Source organism: Cynocephalus volans, chromosome 5 (genome assembly GCF_027409185.1).
Source record: "Cynocephalus volans isolate mCynVol1 chromosome 5, mCynVol1.pri, whole genome shotgun sequence".
NCBI lineage: Eukaryota > Metazoa > Chordata > Mammalia > Dermoptera > Cynocephalidae > Cynocephalus > Cynocephalus volans.
Genome location: NC_084464.1, coordinates 40,501,787 through 40,519,754, shown reverse-complemented (window position 1 = coordinate 40,519,754; position 17,968 = coordinate 40,501,787). Strand labels below are relative to the sequence as shown.

Below are 17,968 nucleotides of genomic sequence, written 5' to 3'. Positions count from 1 at the left end.
GTACCCTGCTACTTTGCTGAATTCAGCCCCTTTTTCTACCATATAATTGTAACCATGAAGTATTTACATTTTTGATTTCTGCTTTGATTACTTAACATTTTACATAGAAGTTCCTCACATAACCATCACTCCATTGTTGACCCATCAGAGCAACTTAGGTTTCCTTCTTGTAAATAAGTAACCCTGGGGTGGACATCTTTGTGTGTCCTTAAACTTTGTCTGTATTTTCAGTTTTTTCCTCATGATAGACTCCCAGATGTAAGATTACTGTATTAAAGGGCATAAATGTTTTAAACCTTTTGTTGTATATTACCATATCATTTTCCAAAAGAGTTCTGCCACTTTACACAGGAGTCAGCAGCTAACTTTGGTTTATCATCTTAAGACATATTTGAAACTTAATAGAATAGAAATAGTATTTTACTCTTGTTTTAATATGTGGTATTTAATTACTGGTGAAACTGAACATTTTTCCTTAAGTGTATTAAACAGTTGTGCTTTAGTGTGTGTGAATTATGCCCACACATTTTGTTAGACAAAATGTATTGTATTCTCTCTTTTTTTAAATTTATTTTTTTTGACCAGTAAGGGGATTGCAACCCTTGGCATGGTGTGGTCTGCACCACACTCAGCCAGTGAGTGCACTGGCCATCCCCATATAGGATCCGAACCTGCGGCCTTGGTGCTAGCAGCGTCGCTCTCTCCTGAGTGAGCTACGGGGCCGGCCCTGTATTAAATTCTCTTGTTCAAAATATTTTAAGTCAAAATCAGCCTTGTAACACCAAGGTCAGAGTTTGGATCCCCATACCAGCCAGCTACCAAAAAAAGAAAAGAAAAAAAAATACATATATAAATATCACTTGCAGCCCATTTTAGATTGAAACACTATCTGCCACACACCTAATTACGTACTTCCCTATGGGTAATGTATTCAACAATTAGGGTTGCCTTACACAAATTCCACCTTCATTCAAATTGTTGGGTAGATTTTTAAAAATCAACTATTTTATTGATTTTCTAATTAGTTTCTTTTGGAAACTGATTCATAGAAGTTTCATATTTATTTTTAATACTTTTCAAATGTTTATATATGCTAAAAATATCTTTACAGTTTATCCCTGATTTTTCAGTTTTTCAAAAGATCATATTAAATTTGACCTAGGAAAGTGAATCAATGTTTTATTTATGTAGTTTTGTTTGTTAGTTTTTGTCTTCAGAAGCCCTTCTCTGTACAGATTAATTTAATCAGACAAGGGGGAAATGCAAGTAACAATGCAGGCTTTCAACAATCAAAGCAAGAGACAGAGTTATTATAGGATTTGGGAAGGGTGGAGTTTAATTTAATTTAATTTAAATGGAACAATGTTTTGATAGAATCAAAGCAAAGCAGAGCTGTGAGTAAAGTAATTAGCACTAGGCTTGGGTTGAGAAACAGTCTCAGATCCTGTTTTCTTCGAAACTACAGAGTTAAGATAAATATTAAGAGATGTGCCTGAAAACCCTCACTGAAACTCTGGACTTGGCTGGAAACTGAGTCTGAGTTTCTATGCTAAAGTCAAAGTCATCTGAGCCCACTCAGATAATCTAAGATATAGTGGAATGTTCCATCCTTAATGAGGTAATTTCCAAGAGCAAATGTTCTCAGTTTATTATTTTAGAGAACACCACTCTTTAGCCTGTGTTAATTGATGTTAATTGACAACCACGGCTTTTTTCTAGCAAAAAACTGAGGAGCAGTTATTAAAAACCGTTCCCTTTCCCCGTCTTCGCAAACATTTCTCACCAACTCTCTCCGCTTAGCTAAAGACTATTCTTTGCCTACAATTTCTCCTAGTCACTTTCTAAGCTGCAGGCAGCCAACTAATTAGAAATCAGTCATGCGTTTATGCACTTATACCAGTGGTGTACTTTCTATTCCGCAGTTGAGTTCAAGTATGATCTCTTCTAAAACAAAGGGTGTTGATAACACCAAGGTCAAGGTCGTATCTCCATACTGCCAGCTGTCTAAATAAATAAATAAAATAAAATAAAATAAAATAGAATAGAATAGGAAAAATAAAATATGTGGCCTGTGACAAAGATCAAAGAGCTGTCGAAGAAAACAAAGGGCAGGGGTGGAAACAAACAATCCATTGTTTTGGCTTAACCTGCTCTTTTACCCCTCCCACTTTCCACCTCTTCCAAGAAAGGATTATAGCAGCAAGGTCTGAGTGGTCTTGGCAGTGAAAATAAGCTAATTTTTTTTCTGAAGCATATTTGTCTCTCAAGCTACGATTTACATATTTAAAGTTTAACTTGCTTAGAAATACCGAAAGTGCAAAAAGCCAAGTATTCGTATATCTGTTTATCAAGATTCACCCTTGAAAAAATCGTGTGAAGTTAATCCTTACAAATAAAGAGCTGGAGATGCCAGGGATCGAACCCGGGACCTCACACACGCAAAGCATGCGCTCTACCACTGAGCTACATCCCCAATAATGCAGTATTTGCTTGGCACAAAAATTCTTTATGTATATTTAATCACTTTTTCCCTAAAATGTTTCCTATACATAGTTTGTTGTGCAAGAATTGTGTGACTTTTACAGGTCTTAAATGTTAGAAAGAAGGTTTATATAAATCAATGTCACTAAAGCCTTTAGATTCATCTGAAACTGACCAAGCCTAACTCAGAACAAGCAGTTTGCAAAACTGGCTTTTATTGGAGCAGGAACATGAACATGTCATTCGGATCAAGAGACATTTGCAAAGGCCAGTATCAGAAAAAGTAAAACCACAGATGATTATAGCAAACCACTGGGAAATTTGCTGATGTATAATATAATGTCTAACTGTAAACAGGAGCCAATCCAGCTGGGAAAAGGACTGGGATAGATTTACCTTGGGAGCTGTACCCAGTCTCGGGTTCTGGGCTTGGAATTATCCTCAGTCAATGGATGTCTAACCCTCAGTCTGGTCTAAGAAGGAAAATCTGGCTTGGTAGATTGGGTGAGTAATCCTGTATCTTGTGGAATAAAAAGTGTAAAAGAGATGCTAAAGATTCAAATATAAATCCAGATTACAACAATTTAGAAACAGGTTTTAGAGTAAGACAGTGGATCTCAAAATGTGGTCTTCAGACCAGCAGCACCAGCATCACCTAGGATGAATATAATATTACTGGATGATTTCCTAACAATTACACAGTACTAAGGTGTGTCCAGCATTTAAAAATGAAATAATTTGATATACTAGGCCTGAATTTTTATTGCTGTATATTAAATTAAATATTTAAGTGTGACAAAAATCTGAGCTTTTTAATTTCGATTTTTAAAATATATTATGAAAATAGTATCGGAATATTTTTAAACTTTAATTTTTAAAAATGAATGAATTGTTCATTAGACAAAATACAAACAGCAGCAGCTATTTCTCTTGATACTTGAAAGTCCTTGAACATGAAAGAATCTATCCACTAGCCATATCAAGAGAAGGCCGGAGGAAAATAAAGACGAGAAAAAATACTTTGGACTTCCAGTTTTGAGTTCTGCATGAAAGGAGCTTGGCAGTCATCACACTGTCATAACAACAAGTAAAGAGCTGAACAAATTGAAAAATCAACAACTCTTGCTAGATTCACAAGAGAAGAGAGGCCATGGGGCAAACCACTGCACCTAGAACTGGAGTCAGGCAGACACAGAGAATCACAACATACTGGAGTAGAAATCTTCATGGGAATCATTGCATAGGTAGGAATAGCTGAACTGTAATTGATGAATTGCTGGGGGGTAGGTGTGAACAAATTTGGGAGTTAAAAACTCCAGGAGGACCCAGTCCTAGCAGGAGACCCCCATGATTTTGTGAGCTTTACCTCCAGCAGCTTGACCAGTTTCTCACAGTAAATATCAGAGAAAAATCCCTCTGTGCTTTCACAGGGGGAGGGGAAAAGCATCCAGTGCACTCTGTTCTTCTTAACAAGGTTTGCCCTTATTAAGAAACTAGTTAATGAGAGCCTAACCTGCTGGGTTTTTATCAAATTCTAACTGACCTGGGGAAAGGGAAATACCAACTCTAGCCAGCTCTAGCCTTCTATGTGGTAGAAGGAAATACCCAACTTCAGCCCATTCTAGCCATCCTGTCCACATTGTCATAATGCGACAATGTAGTTTGATTAATGACAGCAAACATACCACTCTGTTTTGGGATGTGGATAATAGGGGAGGCTATGCATGTGTGGGGAAAGGGGGTATATGAGATTTCTCTATACTGTCCTCTCAATTTTGCTGTGAACCTAAAATTGCTGTAAAAAAATTCTTAAAAAACAAAAAGCAAGGAAAGCTAAGGGCATTCAGGCGCAGAATGCGTCACAGCTGTTCAAAATGGCAAACTCTAATAAGTGAAACTAAAAACCTAAAAAGGTACTTGTGCTGGTTAAACTCCTCTTGATCCGTCAAGTTCCTGTTGGTGAGAGTATTTTCGTGGAACTTTGCCTTTTGGGGTGTATCACCTAAGGTCTCATTTGCCACAGTTGGCTCCTGTTGAAATCCCAGTGCAGGAGTGAGTGAAGGTGGGGGGGGGGGGGACAAGAAAGGGTGCAGATATTTTGAAAAAGAAACAAAGAACAGAAGTTGAAAAAGTTTTCACATAGAGGCTGTTTGAGAGCCAGACAGGATTGACCAGGAGCAGAACCCACGCGACTTGGCCACTTGGCCGCGTTGAGAGTTAAGCTTAAGTTGACAGGAACTCGTTCTGCCCGATCTTGCAGCTCTCAGGGGCGGCCCGGTGAGTCAGGACAGGAGATTCACCACCCGGGGGCGGGCCTTTACTGTAAACCAAGGCCGGCAACCGGTTCAGCTTGCTCGAAGGACTGCAGGGGCCTGAAGGGAGACGACAGGACAGTGCCATTGAAGGGGACTGGTTGTTCACACTGTGGTCTTCTCTTTGATACTAGTTTAATGCAGCCATCCTGTTTCTAGCTGGAAAAACAAAACAAAGCAGAAAATCACCAACGAGACCCCTCAGACCGGTTCATGTCCTAAAACAAACGATCAAGCACCCAAAACTGGTTAAGAACAGCAAAAAGCTGCTGACAACACCAAGGTCCGAGGTCGACCCCTATACCAGCCAGGAAAAAGAGAGAGGCAGAGGGGGGAAGCAAAAACCCGGCACAAACTGCCCTGCAATGTGACACAGCTGGACATACCAGGGATTGGAGTTCACACTGAACACCTGCGAACTGTGTTCCTCCGCTAAGCCACTGAAGGAAGAGAGAAAAGGATGGAGGGAGAAAGGGAGGCAGGAAGGAAAATCTGTTCTCTAATCTTTGACTAAAGTCTTTCTCAAAGTATTAACTGAGAGGATTTAGGATTACTTAATTCCGGGGACACTTTTCTCAGACTAAAGCTAGTTTAGTTTACAAATACATATGAAGTATCCCCTAACCTTGGGCTTTCTAAGGACTCTTGCTAGCAAGGCGAAGAGGAGGGGCACACGTGACTGCTAGGTGGCCCGGGATCAAAGAAGCCCCAACAACCGATCACCACTGCAAACGCACGCAAGAGGGCTGCCTCTGTTGCTGGCGTCCAGCGTGGGCGGGGGAGACGGTGTATGGCACGCAAATGCCAACCCGGACCTAGGTTTATTGGAAGCAGCACTTGCAACGCTTCCCGACCTCACCCCTAATCTACACCCTCCACCGGAGCCGAGCGAAACCTCTTGCACGCGCCCCTGAGAGACCCGGCGCCGACCGCACTGGCGGGCGAGAGGTTCCAGGGACTAGGCTGGGGAGCGGGGACTGAGGCAGGAAAGAAACAGAAAGGAAGCGGTGACTCCACTGGAAGAGATACTGCTGTCCCCTTCCTACCACTGAAGAGCTACCACACAGCCGCGGAGCGAAGGGTCTGCCAAGCCGGGCCGTTTCTCCTCTATTGGGGTTTCTGAGATATTTTTTCTGCCCCGGCCGGAAGAGGGGAGGATGGAATTGAGACTAAGAGGAAGGGACAGCCGTGGTCTGGCCTCTGCCACCGACACCGCGGGGTCTCCACGCGCTCAGGAGCGCACCCCGACGCGGGTGGGAGGTGTGGGCAGAATTCACCCATCTGCACTTTAACTAGGGGCGGCGCGACGAATGTCTTCCCGGCCACAGCTGGAGCCGAGCAGGGACCCGCCACCTGTACGCAGCCGGAGAATGAGAGACGCCGCGAGGTGCGGGGCAACATTCACTCCGCAGCACGCAGGGCTTAGTAAACTGAGACTGACGTCCCCGAGAGCCCGCGTGGGCCACTCGGTTACCAGCGCGGCGTGAGGCCAACGCCAGCGGTCGGCACGATCGAGTCACAGCGCCCAGAGCTCCCCTGCACCCGTCGCGGTCTTCACAGAAACCGCTTGTGGCCTCGAGGAGCGGCGGGGGCCGGGCCGGGGGCAGGTGAGCTGTGGGTGGAGACGCGCGAGAACTGCGGCCGCAAGAGCGCTCTGCGGCCGGCAGGGAGCGGGGGCGCGCGGGGCCAGCCTCCACCCGGTGCACTCGGCGGTCACGTAGGGTCGCTCGAGGTTGGCGCCACGTAAAGCTCTGTGTACCCGCTTCTGCTCGCATTGAGGGGGCTTTCGGTGCGTCGTCCATCCTCGCCGAGGGTCTTGGCTCCTTGATGGAGATAAAACCATTTTAAAACTGCTGTATTGCTTATTTTAGAGAGAGGTATTTATTTTTGTGCCTCTCTTGGTTACAAACGTTACGCCTTAGTTTTGTCTTTTTTTTTTTTTTTTCCTATTGTTTTTCTACTCTCTCTTCCCCTTCCCAACACGGCTGTGGGCAGAGGGTCTGGGGAAGGGGCAGGCCACCCGCCGCTGCTCTTGAGCATTTTCTGGGAGATTTCGAGTGCTCCAGAGGCCCCAGGAACATCCAGACTGGCGGCCGAGCAAGGCTTGTTCCACCCATGGAGAAGTGGTCTTCACGGGGAGGTAAGCCCTCTGAGGCAAGGAGTCTGCAAGAAGGAGGAGAGGGCGGGATGGAAGGCAAGGAATATATCTCTGCCTTCCATGCTTTCCAGGCCAGGAAAAAGAGCAGGAATGAGAGGGGCAGGGAGGTGCACGGTTTGGAAATGTGACGCTGTCCCAAACGCTAGGACCTACATCTGGAAGTCATCGGACCTCCCCAAGCTGGATTCTAAGGCACAGACCAGGCGTGGCCTGCGAGGAATGTTAGTCTATCCAAACCGCGGTCTGAAGGCTGAGGTTACATCCCCGAGAGTGGGGAACAAGGGCCATATTTTGTAGCTGACGGGTAGGAGGACCGATGTCGACAGCTGAAACTGAACAGTTTCGGAAAATACTCAGAGGTCGTCTCCAGCGAGCACAATGACCGTCCACACCTGGGAGAGGCGGTCCTGGAGCTCTGATGTCAGCGGTGGAACACTGGAAGTAGCCCTTCCCCATCCTGTCACCAGCAGAATTATCAAACAAGCCACGCCATCCCCGTGTCCATATCACAGTGCCACAGGGAGGCCGGAACAGTCCCACCCAGAGGAGAACTGCATCTCATTTGTCTGTAGATCTCCGCCAAATGTAAATTCTGTAAAACCAGCTAACGCTTTTTAGGCCCCCAGCTCCTGTCTTAGACCTGCTGGTCAACAAGGCCCCACTGTGAGCCTGAACAAATTGCTGTCGGGGACTTATCCTGGGCGTCGACGCTCCACCGGCGCCCAGAACTTTGACCGAAATCTGAGAAGCACAACCCCAAATTGGTCCTCGTGCGTAACTCTTGGCCTTTATTCACTTGGCCAAGTCTTATCCTTCAAGATTCCCGGGGTCGTCAATTTCTGATCAAGAATGTGGTATACTTTCTGTCTCCGGAGCATTTGCTATACTGTATTAAAACGATCTGTTTATGTATTTGTGAAACCTCCCCTCCCCGCCTCTCCCCCCACTTTTGTGCAAGATTTTCTGTACCGTAACATATATTTCGAATACAATACACCTGTAATTCATTTCTCACTTCCCCTTTGAGTGGCTGCTATGTGCCAGGCTCCGTGCTAAGGGCTTGGGATAAAGTGATAAGAAAAACCAGTCACAATCTCTGTCCTTCTGAAGCTACCTTAGTAGAGAAGGAAACAAACTTAGACAACATAAATTTACCTTTATAAGCTGTCCCAAGTGGTATTAAGGTAGAGTGCAAGGAAGCTCAATAAGAATTTGCTAAACCGACCTGATTATGTTTCTATGAATGTGGATTTTAAAAACCGAGAAAATTATAAAACCTATTTAGGGAGAACTAATGGTCAACAATTGAAGGGAAAAAACCCTTTCCGCCTGGGGATGTAGCTCAGTGGTAGAGCGCATGCTTTGCATGCATGAGGTCCCGGGTTCGATCCCCGGCGTCTCCACTAAGTTAAACTTCGGAAGACGAGTTCGCGTATGCATTACCATTTTCTCCAATCCGTGGAAGCCCTTTCTTTTTTAGACTTCATCTTGAACAAACAGGCAGACCATTATGTTAAACCTTCTTTGACCAAAGACTGGGGAGAGGACAGAGCTTTGCATGCATGGAATTCCTAATTCTATCCTTGGTATCTCCACTTTATGTCTCCCCCATTGTGGGACAAAATGGAAAAAAACCTCCAGCTGCTCCATGTCTGTTCATTCATGGCTTATTTCATTGCTTTTGCCGTACCACAGCTAGTCTTTACTTTCAACCTTCCTTCCCACTTCGTGGTACATTATTCTACAAAAAGCTATATCAAGATGTCATTTTGGTGGCAATTTTTGTCAATGACTGGAAGAGTCAGTAATACCTATAGCGGAGATGTGGTTCAGTGGTAAAAGAATCCTGTTGCAGGACCCAGATTTGATCCCCATCATTTCTTCTTTCCATTTGCCTCTTTAAAGAGTGAGACGTTGCCTGAATTATGTAAACAAAACAAAGCTTTTGGCTTTCTCCCTTTAGCATCTCGGAAAACAGATTAAATCACCCAAAGTATAGGTAGTTAAATACAGACATATATGTTTATTTGGTTTTTAATTTAGTTTATTTAGTATTTTATTGATTTATTCCATGTGCTAGCTGGCTCAGTGGGTTAGATACTGGTATTGAGTAGGCTTTTCATCCCTGTAAGGGCTTCTTTTTTTAAGAGGTGAATTTACTTTATCCTTTTGCACAAGTGCGCAATATCGTTTTACAGTGTCCTGTTAAATAACACATGAAGCGTGTTTTCTCCCTTTTGTTTTCAGCAAAAAGAAAATTCCCTGCTTACAGTTATTGCACAGTCATTTTCCTTTCAATATATCGTACTTGCTCTGGTGTACCAGCTGTTGACCTAAGGGTGAGAACTCGGCAAACTGAAGACTGATACCACACTGACCATACAAGGGCAGTTCAAAAAATTCATGGAAAAATAGAATTAAAAGATATTGCAAATCTTTCCATGAACTTTTTGAAGTACTCTCATATACGTTCGTGATTGTTCTTGTGTTTTGTGGCATGTAAACATGGGACATTTCCAAATAACTTGAAAGGAAAATAACTGTCAGCACCACCTTTCTCTTAATTTGAAAAAATACAGATGCTGAAATGAAGCCGCATTGCTTCCAATGCTAGAACCTCTTCTGCATCAACTCCTTGGTGGTGGAGGGAGCAGGGTAGGGGAGAATAATGCATGGATGTGTGTCCCACTTAATCATTTGTCTTGCGATAAATAACACTATGACCTTTGCCATGGTGAAGTCGTTTACCCTTTCTTCTCAGTTTCCCTTTGAAGGCAACTGCTTTTAAATAACATATACCACAGAACATACATAAGCTGAAGTAGAATGGATTTATTTATTTATTTATTTTTTATTTAATGTTTAGGTGGAAAACTATTTTCTCAACATAGAAAACGAAGGAAAACATCACAAATTAAACTGAAAGTCAATTGGTAAGGAAGAAATTTAACACTCAAAGATTAATATCCTTAATGCAAAAAGAACTCTTAAAAATGAATTAGAAAAATCTAAGCAAAAATTTGGTGAAGGACACAAGCAGATAAGTCACACACCCAGAAGAAACACACATGGCTAATAAATACATTCAAAGATGTCCTTGGGGGGAAGGGGTCCCCAGGTTCAGTCTCAGGACCTCTGGTTGCTGGCTCTGATGCTTACCTGGTTGCAGGTGGGGGCCTAGAATGGATTCTTAATAAATGTTAGAACAGGCCTTTTTAAATCAAGGGAACGGGTTCTGAAGGAAAAAAAAAAAATCTTTTCATGCAAGAAATAACTGGTTACATAAACTTGCTCACCATGTTCACTCCACTCTGGGTGCTCTATTAGTAGGCACAGATGTTGCTATTATATTTTAATGATTGATATTTTGGTCCTGTTTCTTCATAATAATTACTAGTAATGACCCAGTTTTAATAAGAAATCATAAGAAATTTAATAAGAAATAATAATAACCCAAAACCTCTTTCTTCCCTATTAAGCACATAGTATGTTAACTGCCATCACATTATAATTTTTATCATCACCATAATTCTCAGTATCATTATCATCCACCGGCATGCGAGACTCTAAAAAAGCGCAGTCCCTAAAGATAAAAAAAGTGAGAGATAAATTCGATTAAATCAAAATTAAATATTTCTTTATTTTAATTTTAATTTTATTCTCTAGTTTTAAAGAAACTGGAGATTGTTAAAGATTTTGGATACCTTAGAAAACATTAACACATTGGAGAAAGTGATAATTTTTATGTGTCAACTTGACTGGGCCACAGGATGCCGAGGTATATGATGAAACATTATTTCTGGGTGTGCCTGTGAGGGTGTTTCCAGAAGAGATTAGCATTTGAAATGGTGGACTGAGTAAAGCAGGTAGACACTCTCCCCGACCCCCCATGTGAGTGAACATCATCTGATTGGATGAGAGCACGTATAGAACAAAAAGGCAGAGGGAAGTTGGATTCACCTTCTCTTTACCTGACGACTTGAGCAGGAATACTGATCTTTTCCTGCCCTTGGTGCTTCTGTTTCTCGGGCCTTCAGAATTGACTGTAATCTACACACATCTGCCCTCCGGCTCGGAGGTCTTCTAACTATACCACTGCTTTCTTGGGTCTCCAGCTTGCAGGTGGCAGATCACCATACTTCTCAGCCTCCATAAATGCATGAACCAACACCTTACGATAAATCTCCTTATATATATAATAAATATATAATATTTGTAATAAAAATATAATAAATACTTATTATATTAAGGTTATATCTTATAATAAATCACTCTATATAAATATATTTTTTATATATTATGTGTTTATATATAATATGTAAGTGTTATATATATATATAGACATATATTTTATATATATTCTGTTTCTCTGGAGAGCCCTGACTAATACAATCACTGATTGGGAGAAGTTATTTACATATTTAAAATCAACAATAAAATAATTTCTAGAATATTCAAAGAACATCTGCAAAACAATAATAAACCTGCCCATGCTTTACATTACTCAGATTTCTTTTTTTGAAAAACAGTTTTATCGAGGTATAATTGATAAACAAAAAACTGCACGTACTTAATGTGTACAATTTGATGAGTTTAGACATAAGGAAACATCTGTGATACCATCACCACGATCAAGGTAATGGACATATTCACTTTGTGTTTTGTTTTGTTTTGTTTGTGGTAAGAGCACTTAACATGAGATCTACACTCAAATTTCGAAGTGCACAATACCTTATTACTAACTATAGGCATTATGTTGTGCAGTCAATCTCTAGAATTTATTTATTCAGCATAACTGAAACTTTATACCCATTGAGCAACAACTCCCCCGTCCTCTAGTCCCTGGCAGCCACTACTGTATTTTTTGTTTCTATGAGTTTAAATATTCTAGATACCTCATCTAAGTGTAATCATGCAGTATTTGTCCTTCTGTGACTGGCTTATTTCACTTAGCATAATGTTGTCCGTGTTGTTGCAAATGGCAGGATTTTCTTCTTCCTTAAGGCTGAATGTATATACCACATTTTCTTTATCCATTCTTCTGTTGATGGACACGGGTTGTTTTCACATCTTGGTTATTGTAAATAATGCTGCAATGAACATGAGAATTCAATTATCTGTTTGAGATCCTGATTTCAATTTTGGGGGTAGGTATACCCAGAAGTGGGATTGCTGGATTATATGGTAGTCCTATTTTTAATTTTCTAAGGAACTTCCAGTATTGTTTTTTATAGCTGCTGCACTATTTAACATTCCCTCCAGCAGTGTACAAGGGTTCAAATTTCTCCACATTTACATCAACACTTGTCATCTTTTTTTTTTTTTTTTTTTTTTTTTTTTGGTAATAGCCATCAAAGTGTGAGGTGGTATATCATTGTAGTTTTTTCATTTCCTTGATAATTAATTATGCTGAACATCTTTTTACATATACATTTGGCTATTTGTATGTCTTCTTTGAAGAAATGTCTTTTCAAGTCTTTTGCCAGTGTTTAATTGAGTTATTTGGGGCATTTGTTTTTCTGGGGGTTTTTTGTTGGGTTGTCTTTTTTTTTTTTTTCCTGCTATTGGGTTGTAGGTTTTCCTTACATATTTTGGAAATTAACCCCTTATTGGATCTATGGTTTGCAAATATTTTGTCCTATTCTGTAGGTTGCCTTTTTATTTGATGGTTTCCTTTGCTGTGACATTACTCAGATTTCTAACTTTGCTAGCTTCAGTAGTGTAATGTGAAATTTCATTTTTATTTAATTATCTAGTTCTCTTTCTACTAACTAGTTTGAGCACCACTTCACAAGCTTGTTAGCCCCTGGTACTTCATCTTTTTGTAAATGCCTTGTTTACATCTTTTTCACGTCTCGTTATTTGACCTTCCAACTTTTTGTTTTTGGTTCGCACTGCTGAGTAAAGTGCAGAATAGTACAGCCATCCTGCAGAGGAATCTGCTAGTACTTACACAATTACATAAACACATTCTCTATAACCAACTGTGATGTACGGAGAGATGCTCTGCCCAGATCCACCTGCAAGGAAAAACTTGCAGGCATCTCACAGCTGTCAGGGCCTTCAGGGGTTGTCAGTTGCAGAGAGCTGCCTACCCAAGATCATATCCTTTTTGAGGCAGTTCACATCAAGTGACTGAAGGAGCAGTAGTATGAAAGCCCGAAAGTGAAGGACTCAGATGAGCCATTTTAGTTTCAGAACTCCCCACAGTGTTAGCTGAGGCTGTCAGGCTTTCATCAAAGCCTGGCTGCTTTCTTTTCTCAACCTGTATCTACTCTCTGCCTTCCACAGATGTGGATCCCAAAGATACTCCCTAGTAAACTTCCTGCACATTAAACTCCATCTCAGGGTCTGTTTCCCAGAGAATCTTATCTGTGATATCAAACTACTGTGTTCCTGTGTTTATGGAAATTCTAAGAAATTTTTACACATATCTGTACAGGGACGTGTGGGAAGAATTTTTATTGCAACATTTATTATATTCAGAGAGATTTGGAGGCTATGTAATGTTCATCCCTGAAAGAATGTGAAGGTAAAATGTGGTTGAGATATAGGAAAAAAACCAAAGTGTTTTTCTGCTCTCACACTCAGTACGACACGGAATACTTCCCCTCTGGTCACCAAAATGCGTGAGGGTTTTTTCCCACACTGATCAGTTTTCCAGCAGACACCAGCTGGGTGTCCTATAATTCAGTTCAATTCTGACACTATGTGTCTGGAGTTAGAGTAGGTTAGAGTAGCAACAGTTTAAGGGCTTAGTCCCACAAGGCCGCCCCCACTTTAGATGCCAAACACAAGTACTAGGTTGCAACCTGTACTCCTGTCACCAGCTATCAATTGGGAGTTCTCATGACTCCTTCCTTGGCTTCTATTAATTTGCTAGAGTAACTCACAGAACTCAGGGAAATACTTACATTTTCCTATTTATTATAAAAGGATATTTATATCCTCCTCCAGAAGGAAGAGGTGCATAGGGCTAGGTATGGGGAGAGGGATAGAGCTTCCATGCCCTCTCTGCGTGTGCCACCCTTCAGGAACCTCCACATGTTCAGCAATCCAGAAGCTCTCTGAACTCCGTCCTTTTGGGTTTTTACGGAGGCTTCACTACATAGGCATGATTGGTTAAATCATTGGCCATTTGTGATCAACTCAACCTTTAGGTCATCTCCCCTCCCTGGAGGGTGGCGGGTGGAACTGAAAGTTCCAACCCTCTAATCGCATGGTTGGTTCCCTTGACAACCAGCCCCCATCCCGAGGCTATTCAGGAACTCACCAACAGTTGCTTCATTACAACAAAAGATGCTCCTATCACCCAGGAAATTACAAAGGTCTTAGAAGCTTTGTATTAGAAACTTGGGTTAAAGACCAAATATTAGAACAAAAGATTCTCCTAGCAATCCTTCTACAAGGGTTTCAGGAACTCTATGTCAGGAACCCGAGCCAGATATATATACATACACACACATACACATATATCTTATATATATGAGATATATTTCTTATATCACAATATCACAGTGGTAGAATATAAACACCATGATACACAGTGAACAAGATATACGCACAGCAATATGCAAAATACCATGATTATTTTAAAGGGTAAGAAACATACTGGGCTCTATAAATCATAGCATTTGCATAAATTAAAATTATATGCACAAAAGCAACATAAGTTACAAGGAGACATACAAATAAAAAGGTATTCAAATTATTGAATATAGTGGAAAGAATCTAAGACAAGAAAGGGGAAGTTGTATAAAAAAGGAAAAAATACACATGTATAAATATGAGAGATGTGACTTCCACAAACTGATGAGAATAATATACAGTGAAGATCATAATTATCTTAAAGATACCTGATATAAAATACAGAATAAAAATTATATATACTGCAATGATTTTCAATAAGTAAAAGCCATTTTGATGAAAATAAAACTTAAAAAATATCATATTTTAATATATAGTGTAAAGGATATAATAAAAATATTAAATATAAAATTAAAAAATTTTTGCTGTGGACTTTATTTGCTTTAAATACTTTTTTGGGAGAGGGAACTCCACACTTGTAAATTTAGTGAAATATTTTTACAGCACACCTACTTGTACTATGCTGTTATGTATTACTCATAGGGGATAAGTTCCAGCAGCTCAGGTTTCCATGGGTTCTCACAAAGTATGCTTCTCTGGGTGCAGCAGGCTCACGCTTCAGTCAAACCTTTCTCTTTGGCCTCCCTCTTTTCTGACCACCTTCCTTCATGAGTTTCAGGAAGTTACCTCAGTTCTTAGAGAGCTTAATATACTCAATATCTAATTAATTTTTTTGGCAATAATCTTTCCCTTAACTTGTTTGTTTACAATATCAGCAGCATGGTGGATAACACTGTAGACCCTTCCATTTTTGCCATGATAACATTTGTGGGGCATTCCTTTTTGAACAGTGCCCAGTCCATCGAGGTTTACAAAATCATCTCTTGTAGATTCACATGTATGTGGTCAAAAGAACAATTCCATATTTTCTGAAAGGACTGTAGAACTTATAGTGGGTACTTCTCCCCTTTCCCTTTGTCTTCATTTTGGTGAATTACTGGAAGATGGCAGTTCTGGCTTAAAGGAAACTGTTTTGTACATTTGAAACAAACTAGAGATCACACCATAATGAATACCCATGTGCCTATCACACAGCTTCAGGATTTATCATCATTTTGTTCTTGTTTTATCTTTACCAACTTTCACTTTTTATTTTTGCTTCCTGCCCCCCCAGAATATAAATAAAATGCGAGATATTATATTAATTTCACCCATAAATATGTATAACTAATAGTTACAAACTTTCTCTTTAACATTATCCTGATAATATCACAACCAAAAAAAAATTTTAAACTTTCTTTATATAATCTAATGTTCAGTCCAGGTTCAATTGTTCCATTTTCCAGATACTTTGTTTGAATCAGTTTCCAGACATCGCATTTGTCCATTATTCTCTTACACATCCTTTAATCTGTGTCAGTTCCACCTCCCTTTTTTTCCTCATGCCACTTATTTCCTGAGGGTCAGTTTGCTCCACATTCTAGATTTTGCTGATTGCACCCCTATGGTGTTATTAAATACATTTCTGTATTTTGAATATTTACTGTAAACAGATGGTTCCATCTGTTTGATTATACAAAGAGATAATTTTTTAACACAAGTATTTCATTGGTAGTCCTGTATTTATTCTATTCCACTTCATCAAGAAGCACATGATACATAGTTATCTCACTTTTAATGATGTGAAATTTATCATTGGTTTAGGTGATGTCAGCCTGCTCCAACCATCCTAGAGACCCCCGTCCAATTCTACCTCATAGTTATAGCAGCCATTGCTGATTGTAACCTGGATGCATCATAGCAATACCAGTTACAAAAGGTTGATTCCAATTTTACCACTTTTCCTGCATTTATTAGCTGTGATTTTACTATGGAGAAATTTTTTTTTCATCAACTATATGTTTATCCTGAAATACATTCCGCATGGGAAAGTTAGGGTAAATACTTGATTCTTTTTCTTCATTTGTCAGCTTTTGAAATAATGAGTTGATATTCAAAAACCTCCAAAGGTTGAATATGGGAAGGCTATTTTGTGTGTATTTATATTAACTTTACAACCAGATTCTTTACTAAATTCTCTATTTGTAGTAGTTTTTCCATTTTGAGGACTAGTTTCTTGATACATAATCCTACCAGGATATAGAGACAGTTTTGTCCCTTCCTATTCAATGCTTAATCCTTTAATTTTTTCATGTCTAAATGCTTTGGCTAACACCTCCATTTCAACATCAAAAAATAGGAAAGATAATGGATATCCTTGTCTTGCCATGAAAAAATGTAACTCTATTTGGCCACACAATACCTAAAAGAGACTTAAATAGGTGGTATGGATTATAAAAACCTATTAATGATATATTTTACATAGAATTATTTTCCAAAATAAAAAATAATATTTAGAAACCAATGAGTTTAAAAGGGACGATTCTTTTTTCTTTTCTCAAATCATATATTCAATCACTATTTCAGACTCGCTCTTGCCTAGGCAAATCTGCTTTGGTTTTTGGATTGGTTAACACATACAGGTTTTGTGGCATACTCCTTTGTGTGTGTGTGGAGGCGGGCAGTGGAAGTGGTCCTCTAGTCTAATTTATTTCCAAAGTAATTTTGACATGTCATTTATTTTAATCAAAATTTTCTTGAACAGGAGACAATCAGATGCTTGTTCTCTCACACTCCTACTAATCTATTTCAGCAAAGCAGCAGTAGTTATGCATTCATTCAACCAGCCAATCTTATTATCATTCAGTTTAGGCTTAGGAGGCACCACATGCTATGACAGACAGCAGTTTATTGTCCTTTGTGTGCCTACTACCACACAATAATAATGGGGGCTCACAGCTTTCATATTTGATGATTCAAGAAAACATAAAGTATGGGGTTGTTGTAAGCTCAGAAGGAAGAAATCAATAGGATGTTTTTCTATTACACATCCAGGGTGTTTTTTGCTCCAAGAACTCTTCAGGATGGAAGGAAAAAAAGAAGGAAGGGAGAGAGGGGGGAAGGGAAGGAGGGAGGGAGAGAGGGAGGGAGGGAAGAGAGGGAGGGAGGGAGGGAGGGAGGGAGGAAGGAAGGAAGGAAGGAAGGAAGGAAGGAAGGAAGGAAGGAAGGAAGGAAGGAAGGAAGGAAGGAAGGAAGGAAGGAAAGAAAACTGAGAGTCTATTTTATTTTCTGTTTTTCAGTAATACCATAGTACGAAATCTAAAGAAAATCCCAGGCCGATTAATTTGCAAAAATGCTTGCTATGCAGGGTCCAGGACATTCCTGGTTGTGGAAATGCTGTGGAGGCAGATATTTGGTACCACTAAGGCAATACAGGCAAGGAGAAAATTGAACGAAAGGAAACAGATTTAACTCGGTGAATGAAAATGGAAAGCAGATCAGCAAAGGGAGAAGGTGCTCTCTGATCACAAACATGTCCTCCCAAAACTGG

At 40.2% G+C, this 17,968-nt stretch overlaps 2 non-coding genes across 2 annotated transcripts; one reads left to right on the top strand and one right to left on the bottom strand.

Moving 5' to 3' along the window:
* Positions 1 to 2,401: 2,401 nt before the first annotated feature.
* Positions 2,402 to 2,473, bottom strand: TRNAA-UGC (transfer RNA alanine (anticodon UGC)). Its single transcript has one exon. It is a non-coding gene; the product is annotated as a tRNA-Ala (tRNA).
* Positions 2,474 to 8,282: 5,809 nt separating this feature from the next.
* On the top strand, positions 8,283 to 8,354 carry TRNAA-UGC (transfer RNA alanine (anticodon UGC)). Its single transcript has one exon. It is a non-coding gene; the product is annotated as a tRNA-Ala (tRNA).
* The last annotated feature ends 9,614 nt before the right edge of the window (positions 8,355 to 17,968 follow it).